Source organism: Puma concolor, chromosome D1, assembly GCF_028749965.1.
Source record: "Puma concolor isolate L17-30 chromosome D1, mPumCon1.1.hap2, whole genome shotgun sequence".
Taxonomy (NCBI): Eukaryota; Metazoa; Chordata; class Mammalia; order Carnivora; family Felidae; genus Puma; species Puma concolor.
The window spans coordinates 22,583,601-22,598,032 of NC_141676.1; the positions used below are offsets into that span (position 1 = coordinate 22,583,601).

Consider the following 14,432-nt stretch of genomic DNA (forward strand, 5'->3'; position numbering starts at 1 on the left):
ACGCCTTACAGAGAGAGTTGGGCATAGTAGTTGGCCCCCCAAAACACAACAAAACGAGGAAATAAGCAGAAAAAACTTGTGGCTACAAAGATGACAAAACCCTTGCAGGTTTCCTCAAGAAGTTCACAATCTAATGGTGGGGAAGGGGTTGTTACTCAGGCAAAAGAATTTTACAGAGCAACCTGCTAACTCCCATAATAGTGGGGAGAAATTGTAATCTTCGAGAGAGAGCAAAGATAATCAAACAAGCATTGCCTTGCCCTCTCTCTTACCCTGGGCCTAAAGGAAGCATTTTTTTAATCCATTCCATTTGTGTCTCCTTCTCTAATTCTGTACCCAAAATTCTTAGAATCCATTTTCCTTTAACCTTTCCACCAAAGAAAAATGCCAAAAGGGAAGCAAAGGTGAAAAGAATTTGCAGCTGGGATGTTTATGAGCTAATGAAGGTCAGACTGAGTCCCTGGAGAGGAGACAACAAAATTGGGACTGCAAATGACATCTGGTACAAATGGTCAGTCTTTTTTTTTTTTCCCAGAACCAGTTTTCCGGATAATAAAAAGATGATGACGATGAGTAAGAAGTTAAATAATGGGAACTATGAGTATGATCCATTGTCCCCTTGCACTCATTCATGAATATTTAAAATATTGAGTTCGTAGCCAGATTAGAGTCTTTATAGTTTTTATGGTCTCCAGGGAGAAATGTGGGGATAAAATTCCTACCTTTGCTTCGCTTCCCCATTTCTCTCCTTCACCATCGTCAATGGTTTCTAGGATTGCAAATCAATAATGAGGAAGGGACAAACCTATCACAATCTCAATTGCTTTTGTCTCTGTAGCTCTGCACAGAGTATAGAATATGTGGCAATATTTTCAAATCGGTTGGTGTGAGAACATATGAATTGCAACAAAAACTTCTATGTAGGGTGGGGTTTATCCACATAAATTAGAATGTAAATGTTTGTGGGTTTTTTTTCTGTTAATAATACTTTTAAATTGCATTTCTCTTTCTTGCCTTGCCAGCTGTTAGAGACACCAAAAGCCTATATTTTTTGCAAATATTAAGTTGGGATAGGCTTGCAACTTGGCCTTTTTTCAACCTTTGGCCAGTCAGATCAGCTGATTATTACAGGAAATTGATGTTTCAAACACTCCTATAAAAAGAGTCAAGAAAAGGGAAAATCTGGGACAGACATTAAAAATGAAAAACCAAACACAAAGTCCAAAAAGTTGTGCAAGCCCTACATTAGGTAAAATTATATCGTAATTATTTCTGGTCTACTCTTTTCTAAAAACGTGAGAACTCGCAAATAACCATTGAGGCTAACAAGAAGTACTCTACTGCAATGGGAGAGGTCCCATTCAATGCCTTATTTAAAAAAAAAATTAGTGTTTATTTTTTGAGAGAGAGAGAGAGAGAGAATGAATGAGCATGGGAGGGGCAGAGAGAGAGGGAGACACAGAATCCGAAGCAGTCTCCAGGCTCTGAGCTGTCAGCACAGATCCCAATTCAATCTCAAACTCACAAACTTCGAGATCATGACCTGAGCTGAAGTCAGATGCTTAACCGACTGAGCCACCCAGGCGCCCCATCAATGCCTTATTATTTGTTTATTTTTTTCTTTTTTACCAAAAGTATTTACCATTTTGTATTTTCCAAACATCTGTGTCTTATGTATTTCACCCACTCCCAAGTCTACACACACACACACATATATGGATATTTTATCTCATTTTTTTTAGGTTCTTTACATTTTTCTGTAGTAGTGTATGATCCAGACAATAAGACAAGAATTATTTATTGCCTCTAATTTTCAAAAAAAAAAAAAAAAAAAAAAGAAAAACTCCTGGATGTATCCTCTGTCATGATCTCTTTTAGAAATACCAGATACTTTAAAAATATTTAAGCACTAGGAATTGTTTATTGCTGATTACAAAATAATTCATATGAATCAATTTGAGAGCCCTTTTTTCAAAAACTGCTGTTGTCTTCATTATCAATCATTAGCAAAATGTGAAGCAAAACCAGACAGAAATAAGGTTAAAATTTGAAATTTGAAATCTGAGAGTGGATTTCTATCTGAAAATTCATACTGTGGACCCCTTGTGATTTTGAATTCAGTAAAATTATTATAACTATCATTTTGAACTAATACAAACTGTAGATGTAATTATAAGGAGATTTCATTTTTTTCTCCCATTTAAAATTTATTCATTGGGTCTAGTTTTTTCTTCTGCACTTAGATGAAAACTATCTGGTAATGTTTATGTAATATAAGACACCATGGAAAGTAATTGACATATCTAAGTTATATAATATTCAAAACTTTGAACTTATTTCAATACTAAGATTCCTGCCTTCCCCAACATAGTCCCGATTTCAAGTAGGAAGCCTGATGTCGCAGACTGGGGAATGGACATTGCTGGTTTCTTCTCTGTATTGTCACAGAACCTTCTATTCTTTCTCTTCTCCCATCTGCCTACTCCTAATTCTGACTTTTATTTGTTGTATCATAGTTAGGGAAAGGAGTTAGGTGTTGGGCATAATAGCTTTTACTTGCCTGGTGCTGTCTTGACTTGATATCAAAATCTTTGGATTTGCCAGACATTTGAAATTGACTTTCTTAGGATAGCTTTCTTCTACATGTGTTCTTTGGTGACCGACCCCTTCTCTTTGACTTTTCCCACATTTGCTTTGGTGAGAGTGAGACTCTCTTCCCTGACATATCACTTACTCCATCAGCTCCTAGACATCCAGAAATACTTTCAGATTCCCTCTGGTATGTTGTTTACCTCATCAAGCAACCCTTTTGCACAGGATCCAAAATATCTTTAAGGCTGTCTCATCAACTCCCTCATATGTGTGATCAACATTTGGTCTCTTGCTTTTGAGATTTTTTCAGATGGGATTTAGATACCACCCTCCTATGTCTACTCTACTGTGCCATCACAGCCTTATATTCTTAGTCTTGAGGTGAAGGATAGAAATCCTTGGAATTCTCTTTGGAATTCGTCTTGGAATTGGTGATAGTAAGTCGTAACCCACTGAAAGTTCCTCAGAAAATTCTCTAATATTCCTAATGCCCCTAAGTAAGCTGAGGGTTAGGCTGTAGAGACTACCTACCACTTTCCTTAGGAATAGAACTCACAGTATAGGTCTCTCCAAAGAAATCCTCTTCATGAGCCTTCTCTGGTTCATTGATGTCTTTGTGAGAGATTATTAGCAAGAGATTATTAGCTGTGCAAATATATGACAACCACCACTGTAAATTTGTGCCCTCTTTGAAATGTATCATCTTCTATGTCTTGGTTCCTTAGCTAAAACCACCATTTCAATATTCTCTCATTTGTATAACAATGCAGAGAGGTATCGTTTAGGTATAGTTTATAGTTGATTTTATGAAGACATGACAACGGTTCTTAGTGTTTTTGATTTAATAATTATCTGAGTGACTTATCATGTACCAAACATTATTCTAGGCATAAGAAATAAGATAGTGAATAAGCTATATAATGCCCCTCTATGCATGAATCTTATAGTCTTCTGAAAGCAAGAATATAGTTTTAAAAAGAGGAAAGTAAATAATGTAATTTCAGAGAAAGGAGATGAGAAACAGTGTGCGGGTGATTAAGGGGCCCTTTTAGGGAAGTTTCTGAAGGAAAAGCTGTGAGAAGCTGACATTTGTACAGGAGTTACTTAAATTAATTCGGAATAATTGAATCCATATCATGGAAGAAAAATATACATAATATACATAATATACATATGCACATCTGGAGAACTATGAATAATAGGCATTGGAAAGTTTCATATGCATTTCTGGATCTTCCTCCATTAGGACTTGGGAAGAAACCCTCTTCTCTTCTAGGGAAGATTATTTCCTGATCAGGTTCTCCATCTTTCTCTTCACTGGGTCCCACACATCTGGCTTGCATTGGGATGTTTGTGACCTTGTATCAGGGCTCTTATTACATTTGTAGACTATTCTTAGTCTCTGCTAATGAGATCGCTCAGAGTTCGCTTTGAGTATCACATCTTAATCACTTGATTTCTGCAGACGTTTCCTTTCTCCAAATAAACTCCTCAAAATGCCTGCTGCTCTGCACTCATTAACCTGGGAATGGCTTCTCTAACTCCAATTTGAAAATTCTCCCCCACATCCGAGACACCTATCCTGATCAGGATTCTCCAAGCAGTCACAATGGGAGGAGGATTTTAGACTCTTGAGTGTGGAAAAAAAAAAAAAAAGTCAATGACCAAATTTCCATCTGCAAGGGAATTTTCCCTTTATGGAGACACGGGGACTTCACTCTTTTGTGGTGCAGTGCAGCATAGTTAATATCCACCCAACTCCACTATCTGCCCCATCCCCACTTAATCATTTTGTGCTCAGTACGGTTTAGGTGACTCAAAGATAACAAAATAGTTAAGGAGTAAATGAATGAGTAAAGAGACGGATATTCATCAACTAGGAAGTTTTTCTCTCTTACAGTCTTTTTCTACTCGTCATGTTTATTTATTTATTTTGAGACACAAAGCATGGAATAGGTGAGGGGCAGGCAGGGAGGGAGAAAGAGAATCCCAAGCATACTGCACTGACATGATGCGGGGCTCCATATCACAAACTCTGAGATCATGACCTGAGCCAAAATCAAGAGCTGGATGCTTAACCAACTGAGCCACCTAGGTCCCCCTCTTTTTCTACTCTTAACCCACAGTGGATTTGATACAGCCTTCGTGATGAAGACAGTAGCTCTCGTTTAAACAAATCCAAAGTAAGAATAGAACTACACGTCAGTGTAAACATCAACAACGTTTTTCCACTTGCTGATGAATGTTAGGTTGGTGACCTGTATTTCTACAGAATTGCCACTTGGGGTTACATTGGATTACATTAAAAATCTTTCAGATGCATGGATGGTCTAATCCAGAACCAGAGAGGAGCAGCTCCATGGTCACCCTTGCCAAATATTCACATGCCTGGGAATGTACAGGCATGCCCCATTATTGTGCTCTGCTTTGTCGCATTTCACAGATACTGATTTGATGGTATGTGTTTTTTGCTTGTTTTTGTTTTTATTTGTTTGTCTTTTTACAAATTGAAGGTTTGTGGCAACCCTGCGTCAGGAAAGTCTGTTGATGCCATTTTTCCAACCACATTTGCTAAGTTCATGTCCCTGTCACATTTTGTAATTCTCACACTATTTCAAATGTTTTTGTTGTTATATTTGTTACGGTGATCTTTAATCGGTGATTCCAACTCTCTGAAAGCTCAAATATGGTTAGTTTTTATTTTTTTTAAGGAAAACCGTATTTTCAGTTAAGGTACGTACATTTTTTTAGACATAATGCTATTGCATACTAAATAGACTAAGTATAGTATAAACAGAACTGGTATATGCACTGGGAAACCCAAATTTTCATTTGATGTGTTTTATTGCATTAGTCGCTTCACTGTGGTGTTCTCCAAGGAAGGCCTGTATCTTCTTGCTATGCTTTAAGCTTGCTGTAATAAGACTATTTCTAAATACTGTTGGTTTTAGAATACCAAATCCTAAAATTGAGTATGCATTTAAGGGACAAAAGAACAATTATATACCATAAATGATACATTGAAAATATAGTTGCAGATAAATGTCATTTTGAAATCAAAACTGAAAGTTGAAGTCATTCTGAAAACTTGAGCCTATTTAAAAATAAGCTTATTAAGGGCCTTAGAAGAAGAAATACTACGCAGGCACTCTGGAATGTCTTGTGGGAACAGCTCATGGGGAATGAGGTCAGGGAAAAAGGAGAAAGATCTCATGTTGCTTTATTTGTCCCCTAGAACCCAACAGTATATTATTAGGCTGCCAGCCACAATCCCATAAAATGGCTTGCTCAAGATGAAAATTTGGCCTTTATTAAGGGATTTCACTTACGAACTATAGCCCACCGCCATCTCTTATCTCTACCTTTAGCATGCTACTCAGGACACTTTAAGGCTCTGTTCTCTATCAGAACTTCAAACTCATGAAGGAGATACGTTATACTTGACTTGAAATTATTTAAGGAGATAAATTATACTTGACTTGAAATCCTAATTTCTTCAGAAAACATAACTAGCAGAATAAGTATTGTTTTTATTAAGCCAGTCGCTTTGTTTATTCAGAAGGAGTCCCTGAAGTAGAAAGACAATACAGAAGCTATAGTTCTCTAGGGGTTTAAGTACAGACCATATGTAGGCTGCTGACATGGTAATCGTTGTATAATTAGGCTCTGAAACTTTGTTAGATCTGTTCCCGGAGAGTTTTCAGTTCCCTTGACCTGAAGAGAATGGGTAAATCTCTGACATTCCAGGGAATAATCTGAATGGTGTACCATTTTCAGGGTATAACCAAATCACTCACCTTCTGCTTGGATGCCCCAGGGAACTGTATTGGAATGAGAAAGAATTGCAAAAGCCTTGTTTTAAAATGAGATCGGTTACTGGAAGGGCAGACTCTTGAAGTAAAGTTAGACAAAGCACACCCAGCCATAGGAACTGGGACAAGAGCTAGACTTGTCCCAGAGAGGATAATATTTTCAAAGGTCTAAGAATAGCTAGGGAAGTAGAGGTGATCCCTTCACACAAATACTCTTCTTACAGGGCATATGGAGCATGGCAGTGGTGAGTTCAAGAGCAGATGATATTTGGACAATTGTTCTGGGTCGGTGGCATGAGGTAGTTGTTTTGGTTTCTTTAACCACCATCCCCATATGTTATTCCTAAGCAGATATTCTTGATGCCGCCTCCAGAAATAATCTTTAATTTTCTAATTCTCTATATTCTTACTGTTGCCACTGAGTATCAAGCCACTCTCACATGCACTACTGATCTGCTGTTGACCCCTTCAATCACTTCTCATGTATAGCCAGAGTGATAGCTTAAAAGTCTAAACCAGACTGTATTATTTTCCAATGTGAAACTCTGCAAGAGCTTGTCATTGCATACAGAATACGAAGAAATTGTTTTCCCTGGCTCAGCAGGGCTAACTCTCTGTAGTGGATTGAATGGTGGCTTCCTAAAAGATACGTCCACATCCAAACTCCCAGATCCTATAGATGTGACCTTATTTGGAAAATTATATTTCCATATGTAATTAAGTTGAGGGCCTTGAGGTGAGATCATCCTGGGTTATCCACTTGGGCCCTAAATGCAATGGCAAATGTTCTTATGGGAGACAACCCATAGGAAAGACATATGGAAAAGAGAAGAAGGCCATCGGAGGCAGAGATCAGAGTTACGTGTCCACAAAACAAAGAAAATCTGGAGCCACTGGAGCTGGAAACAGCAAGGAAGAATTCTCCCCTAAAGTCTTTGGAGAGTCCTGCTGGCATCTCAATTTTAGGCCTCTGACCTCCATAAGTGGGAAAGAATCAATTTCTGTTGTTTTATGCCATCAGGGTGCAATACTTGTTGTGGAGACCAAAGGAAACAAACACACTCTCCATCCACATCTCCTACTCTTATGCTTGCCTACTTTATTCCTACTAGAGTAGCCTCTTTCTCCCCCTTGCTATTCTTTAAGTATAACATGCTTCTTGTGTTTGTCTGTTTGGCCTGCTGCAACAAAACCCCACAGACCAGGTAGCTTATAAGGAACAGAAATGTATTTTTCATAGTTCTGGAGGAATGAAATCAGATATAGGGAGTCAGCATGGCCCTCTTCCAGGTTGCAGACTCTCATGTCTTCATGTGGAAGAAGGAGCAACAGAGATTTCTGAAGTCTCTTTTTTTAAAGGTACCAATTCCATTCAGGAGCACTTCATCCTAATGACTTAAGTACTTCCCAAAGGCCCACCCCTTAATATCATCTCATTCAGCATTGGAATTTAACATATGAATTCAAGGCGGGGGACACAAACATTTAGCCCTCAGCACTCCCTCAAACTTGTAGCCTCTATATTAGCTGCCTTCTCTACCTGCAGTGGTTTCTTCTAGATCTTTCTATGTCTAGTTCTTTCTTGTCATTATTTAAGTTAAGTGTTTGTTTTCTTTTAAGTTTATTTATTTATTTTGAGAGAGAGACAGAGAGAGAGAGAACAGGGGAGGGGCAGAAAGAGACAGAGAGAGAGAGAGAGAGAGAGAGAGAATCCAAAGCAGGCTCTGCACCACTAGCACAGACCCCCATGCGGGGCTCAAACTCACCAACCATGAGATCATTACCTGAGCCAAAACTAGGAATCAAACACTTAATCTACTGGGCCACCCAGGCACCATAACTGTTTCTTTTGCAGAGGGATATTACTAGACCAAATCAATGTAATATTTCCCTTCAGTAATTCCCTATCTTGTCACTCTTTTATTTTCATTTCAATACTTATCTCTACCTGATCTTTTCTGGTTTGTTATCTGTCTAACCCCTAAGGGGGGATGCTCTGTGAAGTGAGAGTTTCTCACTGTCTGACTCACTTCAGAATTCGGAATGTCTAGAGTAGTCCCAGATATTCAGTAAGCATTTAATTAATGTTGAATGAGATATATAACAGAAGGCTATCAATTCTGATGAGGATTAAGGTGATATGCTGGATATCTAGCACTTTAAGAAACAAGCCAGGTCCTTGGTCATTGAGGTCCTGGGATCTGGGTTATGTTATACTACCAAAGACTTAGACTCACAGAAGAGGACAGGAATCTCATAAGAGATCACAGATACATATGGAGGCATGGTCTTGGGGCTCAACTGGTACAATTTCCCAAAGTGGTGTATAGAGTATAAGCTATTAGAGCATAAGATCAGAGCTAAATCTGGAACAACAATGTCATGAGGTGGAGTGTGAGAATGAAGCTACAGAAGATGGCCAGGATTTGTTCTGCCTGTAGCTGGGGTCCATTGCCCACTATTAACTGGAAAGTGGGACTCACAACATTGGGAAAAAGTCAGGCACGGGCAATAGGAGACAAAGACCATGACTTTCAATCGCTCTGGTGAAAAGAAAACTTGGCTTTCTAATAATCTAGATGCAATTTTTTAGGGAACTAGATCTAGGGGACTAGATCCTTCCAAACAGGGCCAGCTTCAAATTAGGCTTAAGTCTGAATGCAATAATTTAAAATGATCCCATATGATCTCGATGGTACTACAGCATTGTAACCTAAAAGAGGCCATATACAAAGGTAGGCTGACACTGAGTACCCACGTTATCTAGCTATGAGGGTGGGGAGGGAAGAATATCCCTGGTGATGCCATTATTTAGCCTTTTTTTCTACCTTACCAGCTGTTTAAGAAGCTTAATGAGGACATCCTAATCCAACTCACAAGTTAAGGAATGCACATCATCAGAGGATAAAGAATGTCATCTGAGAATAAAGTAAACCAAGAAGGACTACTCTGTAATCAGGAGGTCTTGGAAGCTATTCTGTTAGAATCACCATCTTAGTGAATTTTCCACAGGTGGGAAAGTAATCTAGTGCAGTATCCTTGGAGGGTCTTTGTGATTTCTCATAACATTAGCTTAATGACAGCTGCCAGAGACCCGTGAAATCCTATTTGGAGGCATGCAGCCATTTTAGAGTTCCCAGAGATAAGGTCTGTTGACATATCCCCTCACTGGGTAAAGCTTGTCCTGTAGAAGTTACTTTAGCATTTTTCATTGCCTCTGACTTTCCCAGAGGTTCTCTGTTGTTATTGTTAGCTGTATATTTTGAAAACAAAAAAACAATCAGGTTGAAGAAAAGGCCTCCTGTATGTTTGTGTCTGTGGGAGTAACTGTGGAATAAAATATATATAATGCATGGTGGTTGATATTTTGTGTCATTTATCTTCACTTGTGAGGAGGAATGGGATAAGTCACTCATGACTGTGCCAGTCCTGATCCATGCTTCATCTGTACACTCATGAAGATGAATGCCACATTTACACAGACCACAGTAGCATGTGTCCTTTCAGACCATAGATTTAGATTGGTTAGAGCAGGAGGTTGACTCGGTGCTGTTATTTGAAAATCAAGGACACTTTTGTTGTATCCTCCCCTATTCCCACACATCCTGATCTTCAGTGTTAAACTAGGATACCACTAGCAGCTAAAGAGATATTTAAGTGGCATATAAAATATTTATATATTATTTATATTTATAAAATGTTTGTATAATATATAAAGTATATTTTATATGCATGTCTCTACTTCAGATACTCACTTCCCTTTAATCTAAAATTTTTATTTTTTGTGTATTCCCAACACAGTGTTCTACAGTAGCAGTTGATTAATAGGATGTCTTGGTTCTCACATGGTGATAAGTGGTACAATCAAGAAAATACTGTGAAAAAATGATATGTATGTGGTTAATTCTCTCTTTGGGCAAGTCAGATGACAAAGGAGCAAGTCAGAATGGAACTATTGAGAATTAATAATATTTGAGCAGCTTTATTAAGAAAAACCAGCATGGATGCCTCAGTTTTCCATGATGTATGAATGGCTGCCCTATTGGATTTTAAGGCTATGGCAGAGCAAGTGTCCTGTCTGCTCTATGCTTGCGGACCCTGCTATAGGTAATCAATAGAAAATGAACCTTTTATAACTCAGTACTGAGTGTCCTTATTCTGGTTTTGTTTGTAATTATTGTTCCACAGATTGACTATCTGAAGTTAGAAGACTTTGCATTGAAATAAAATTATTGGCTCTTTTTCCCTTGATTGGTACATGAAAGTTTATATAAACAGAAGTAAACTGAAAGGATGTCCATGAATTCCAGAAATTTGATTGACAAATTGTACATTTCCAAAATCACTGTCCCTCTTTGGAAACTTAGCTTGAACCATAAGAAATTGCTGATACCAATAGTTTTTGATTTAGAATATGGAAAGTTCATGATTTTACATACTGATGAATGTTATAATTCTATAATTTTATATACTGATGGATTGTGTGATTCAGATTCAGCGTGTACGTTCAGTTGGTTCTTTCTGTATATAACCAAGTAAGCTATTTAATTCACTTATTCAAGAAACATGTATTAAGCATATACTATATGGCAGTTACTGGGCTATACATGCACATAAAATGGAATATAGTGCCGATCTCAACAGAGCATGTTGTCTAAAGATGCAGAAAGACACATGGTAGGCAAGTACATCATGGATGGCTAACACAGTAGTTGATAATTGCTCAATAAATGTTCTTTTTATTATTCCCATATTGTGCAATGTGTTTTTAAAAAAAGCACAAAAAAGTAGGTTCCTACGAATTTAGAGAACCTTGTAATGATTAATGGCTTAAGTACCTCTTTCCCTTCCTTAGCTAGTTCACGTTGAAAGACTATATATTAGGCAGAGCACTAGCTTAGATCTCTAAACACTTAACTTCTTGTGTAACAGTTATCATATATTAGTCTTGTCCCCTTGAAACTTGATCACATTACTTAACTTCCTTATACACTTTAACATTCTCATTTGCAAAATGGAAAAGTATAACCTATTTCTGCCTACCTCCCATAATTATGAGGGTCAGACAGGATAATATATATGAGGAAATTATCTAATCTGTAATGTATAATATAAGGGGTCCGATAGGACCCCTCCATGTGTGAGATAAAACTGAAGAAGCACACAAAGAGAAGCAGAGACACCAGATATTGGACCAGGCTATAGGGATCACTGAATTATACAGATAGAAAATGGACTAGGATGTAGCAGTGGAAGTGAAGAAAAGTGACAAGATTCTTAATATACAGGATTTCCAATGTGTAGGCAATAGAGTATCAAGGTGATAGGGTGTAGAGGTAACAGGATGCAGTAGTGAGTATGAAGTGAAACAATGGAGATTTAGGGGGACTTTGGTCTGAGCTGCTCAGAGGATGATCCCCGGAATGGTGCTTGGCATATCTACCGGTAGGGGCTTAAAATTTTTTGTTGAATGAATGCATGAACAACTGGAGTTGCTATCAGAAAATTATTGGGGATGAATGTCAAGTTGGAATCAAGAGTGTTATTTTGGACAGATTGATTTTGAATGCCTCTATTGGAGGTCTCAAGTTAGCAGTTATATGTATAAGTCTGTACCACAGGCTGGAGGTATATGTTTGTCGATAGCCTTTAAAGCCACCATGGGATCACTTGGAGAATGAGTATAGACAAAGAATAGGTCCACTAACTGAGTTCTGGTGCACTCCAGGGTTTCGTAGGCCAAGAGATAAGGCACAACTAGTGATGGAGGCAGAGCAGATTAACCAATGAGGTAGAAGGAGAATTGAGAGTGTGGTTTTCCAGCAGCCACGTGCAGACAATGTTTCAGAAAAGACAGGATGGTCACTATGTCAAATACTGCTAATTCTTGTCTAATATGAGAACTGAGAATTGGCTACTTATTTAACAATTAACATGAGTTTTCTCCTCCCACCTTTTCTTTACCCCCCTACACACACTGATTGTTACCCACCTCCTTGCTTTCACATTTTCATAAATCCCTGACCTGTTAACTTGTCACTCACATTTCATGATGTGTCCTATCTGAAGTTCTTGCAACCATGAGACTTGGGGAAAGTTTCTATACAATTGCGTTACATGTCTTTTAAAACCAATGACAAAATCCACAGATCATCTCTGAAATAAAATTTCATTATAGTCAGTTTTACTTATGTAATAAGAATAATATTCACTAGTGGTATGTTGCTTTGAAGTTTGAGAAGCACATTTACTTGCATTATCTGTTCCAAACAAACCATCTTAACACAGTAAAGTGCCCCACTTTGAAGCTTACACCATCAGACTATGCCACCTGCTAACACCTCCTTGTAGGAGTCCCCAGCAGACCCACACTTCACTCCTCCTCATTCCTTGAAGATTTTAACACCTGCCTCCCTGCTGTTCTTTCCAATCCTACTCTTGATAGAATCTTGGTGATTTCAATATCCATGTCAGTCCCTTGATCTTGATTACTAATTGTGTGGGCTTTTCCCATCTGTACTTGCCCAGGGTTTCCGCTTTGTATAGTTCACACCAACTGTATGTCTAAGCTTTGGCTGTAAAGACCTGTGTTTGTGGGAATTAAAGATTCTTTAGTTTTCTTGACGATGCTTTGCAAAATGCCAGCTCTACCTTTTCACATTTCTTTGCTCCAAGTCCTGTGTGGCCTTCAATCTCAGATTCTAATTTGCAATCTGCCATGGCTGTAGGAATGTTGGGAGCGGATGGGCAGGAGGAGGAGATGTTAATATCTCTCTTGTTTTCGGGGTGTGGAAAAAGAAACAACTGGAGTTGACAGCTGATGTCTCTATCAAAGTCTTAACATCCCATTTGACTTTAGTAATTCAGTGTGTTCTGTTTTACTATTTCCTGTCCATCCTCAAAGTGTATTCTCTCATTTGATCTTAAGAGGCAGTTTTGATACAGACTGGATCTGAGAGAACATGTGACTTGTTGAAGGGCGTGCATTGGATGAGTGAGAACCAAGTGTAGACGGCAGGTCTTCTGACTCCAAACAGCATTTTTTCATGGGCCTTAAAAAATGCATTGTTCAAAATGGCCAGTGGTTAAAATAGCTGCCTTGGCTCTCTGCCCAGGAGAATGTTAAAATACAGTGGCAATTCAATAAATATTGTCACCAGTGTCGTCTGTGGTGATGGTGGTGGCAGCAGATCCAGAAATGTGCTGAATTGTTCTAATGGATGCTTTCTTATTTTTTTTATTTTTTTAGATTGGCAAACACGTTGCCTGTTTACAGCATAGAGACCACAATGGAGAGCTAGGTGGGTGATGATTCATGCTAAATCTTCCCCACGATATGCTGAACACTACAACAGCAGCTAATGTGAAGCGGCTCATTATACACTGTCGAATCCAATAACAGCAACGACTAGCTTTGCTAGCACGAGCAACTTGTGGGAAGCCCAGTTACTGCAAACCACTACTGGATTTCAAAAAACAGGCTGCAGCATAGTAGAAAAGACATATTCACTGAGTCATATTTGCAAATTTCTTGTATGTTTCTCTTTGCCAGCTTAGAAACAGCCTTCATGTTCCCAGCCTGACACCAGAGATGACTCTCCTTGGGATCCACTTCTCTTGTGAGTGCCTCCTCCTTTAGTTATGTTTTATGGACTAAAGATTTTATAAGGGTAGGGGTGGCTCATAGACAAATCTGGAAATGTGGTTCCCCTATAGAAATATTCCCAAAGCTCCCTCTCCACCTCATCTTCCACCAGCCAGTCATCCTGTACACACAAACACATTTACCTTCTGCAGTACAGCATCCATAGGTAGCATTTCTATACACAGAGGAATCGTGAGGCAGCAGGCAGGAACACTGACTCCTTGCTGTATGACCTATGACAATGTGTCTTTTTGTCTCCATTTAATTGTAATCTTCTGGAAGGTAGAATCCTGGATTTATTGATCTATTTAGTTTAATGTCTATGAGCCGTAGTTGTCCTTCCCTAAATATTTATCAGTAAAATTAATGCATTCATTTCTAAA

General features: G+C 38.5%; 1 protein-coding gene across 14 annotated transcripts in view; it reads left to right on the plus strand.

Annotated features, from left to right (window-relative positions):
* Nucleotides 1-14,432, plus strand: part of LRRC4C (leucine rich repeat containing 4C) — a 1,215,827-nt gene that overhangs the window by 1,177,395 nt on the left and 24,000 nt on the right. For 12 of the 14 annotated variants that reach the window (XM_086677650.1, XM_086677644.1, XM_086677649.1 and 9 more), the window contains 2 exons: nucleotides 13,654-13,705; nucleotides 13,957-14,023. The exons of 1 other annotated variant lie outside the window; for it this stretch is intronic. The gene's annotated coding sequence lies outside the window, so the exon portion shown is untranslated. The remainder of the gene's footprint in view (nucleotides 1-13,653; nucleotides 13,706-13,956; nucleotides 14,024-14,432) is intronic. One more of the 14 variants, XM_086677657.1, reaches the window with a different exon arrangement.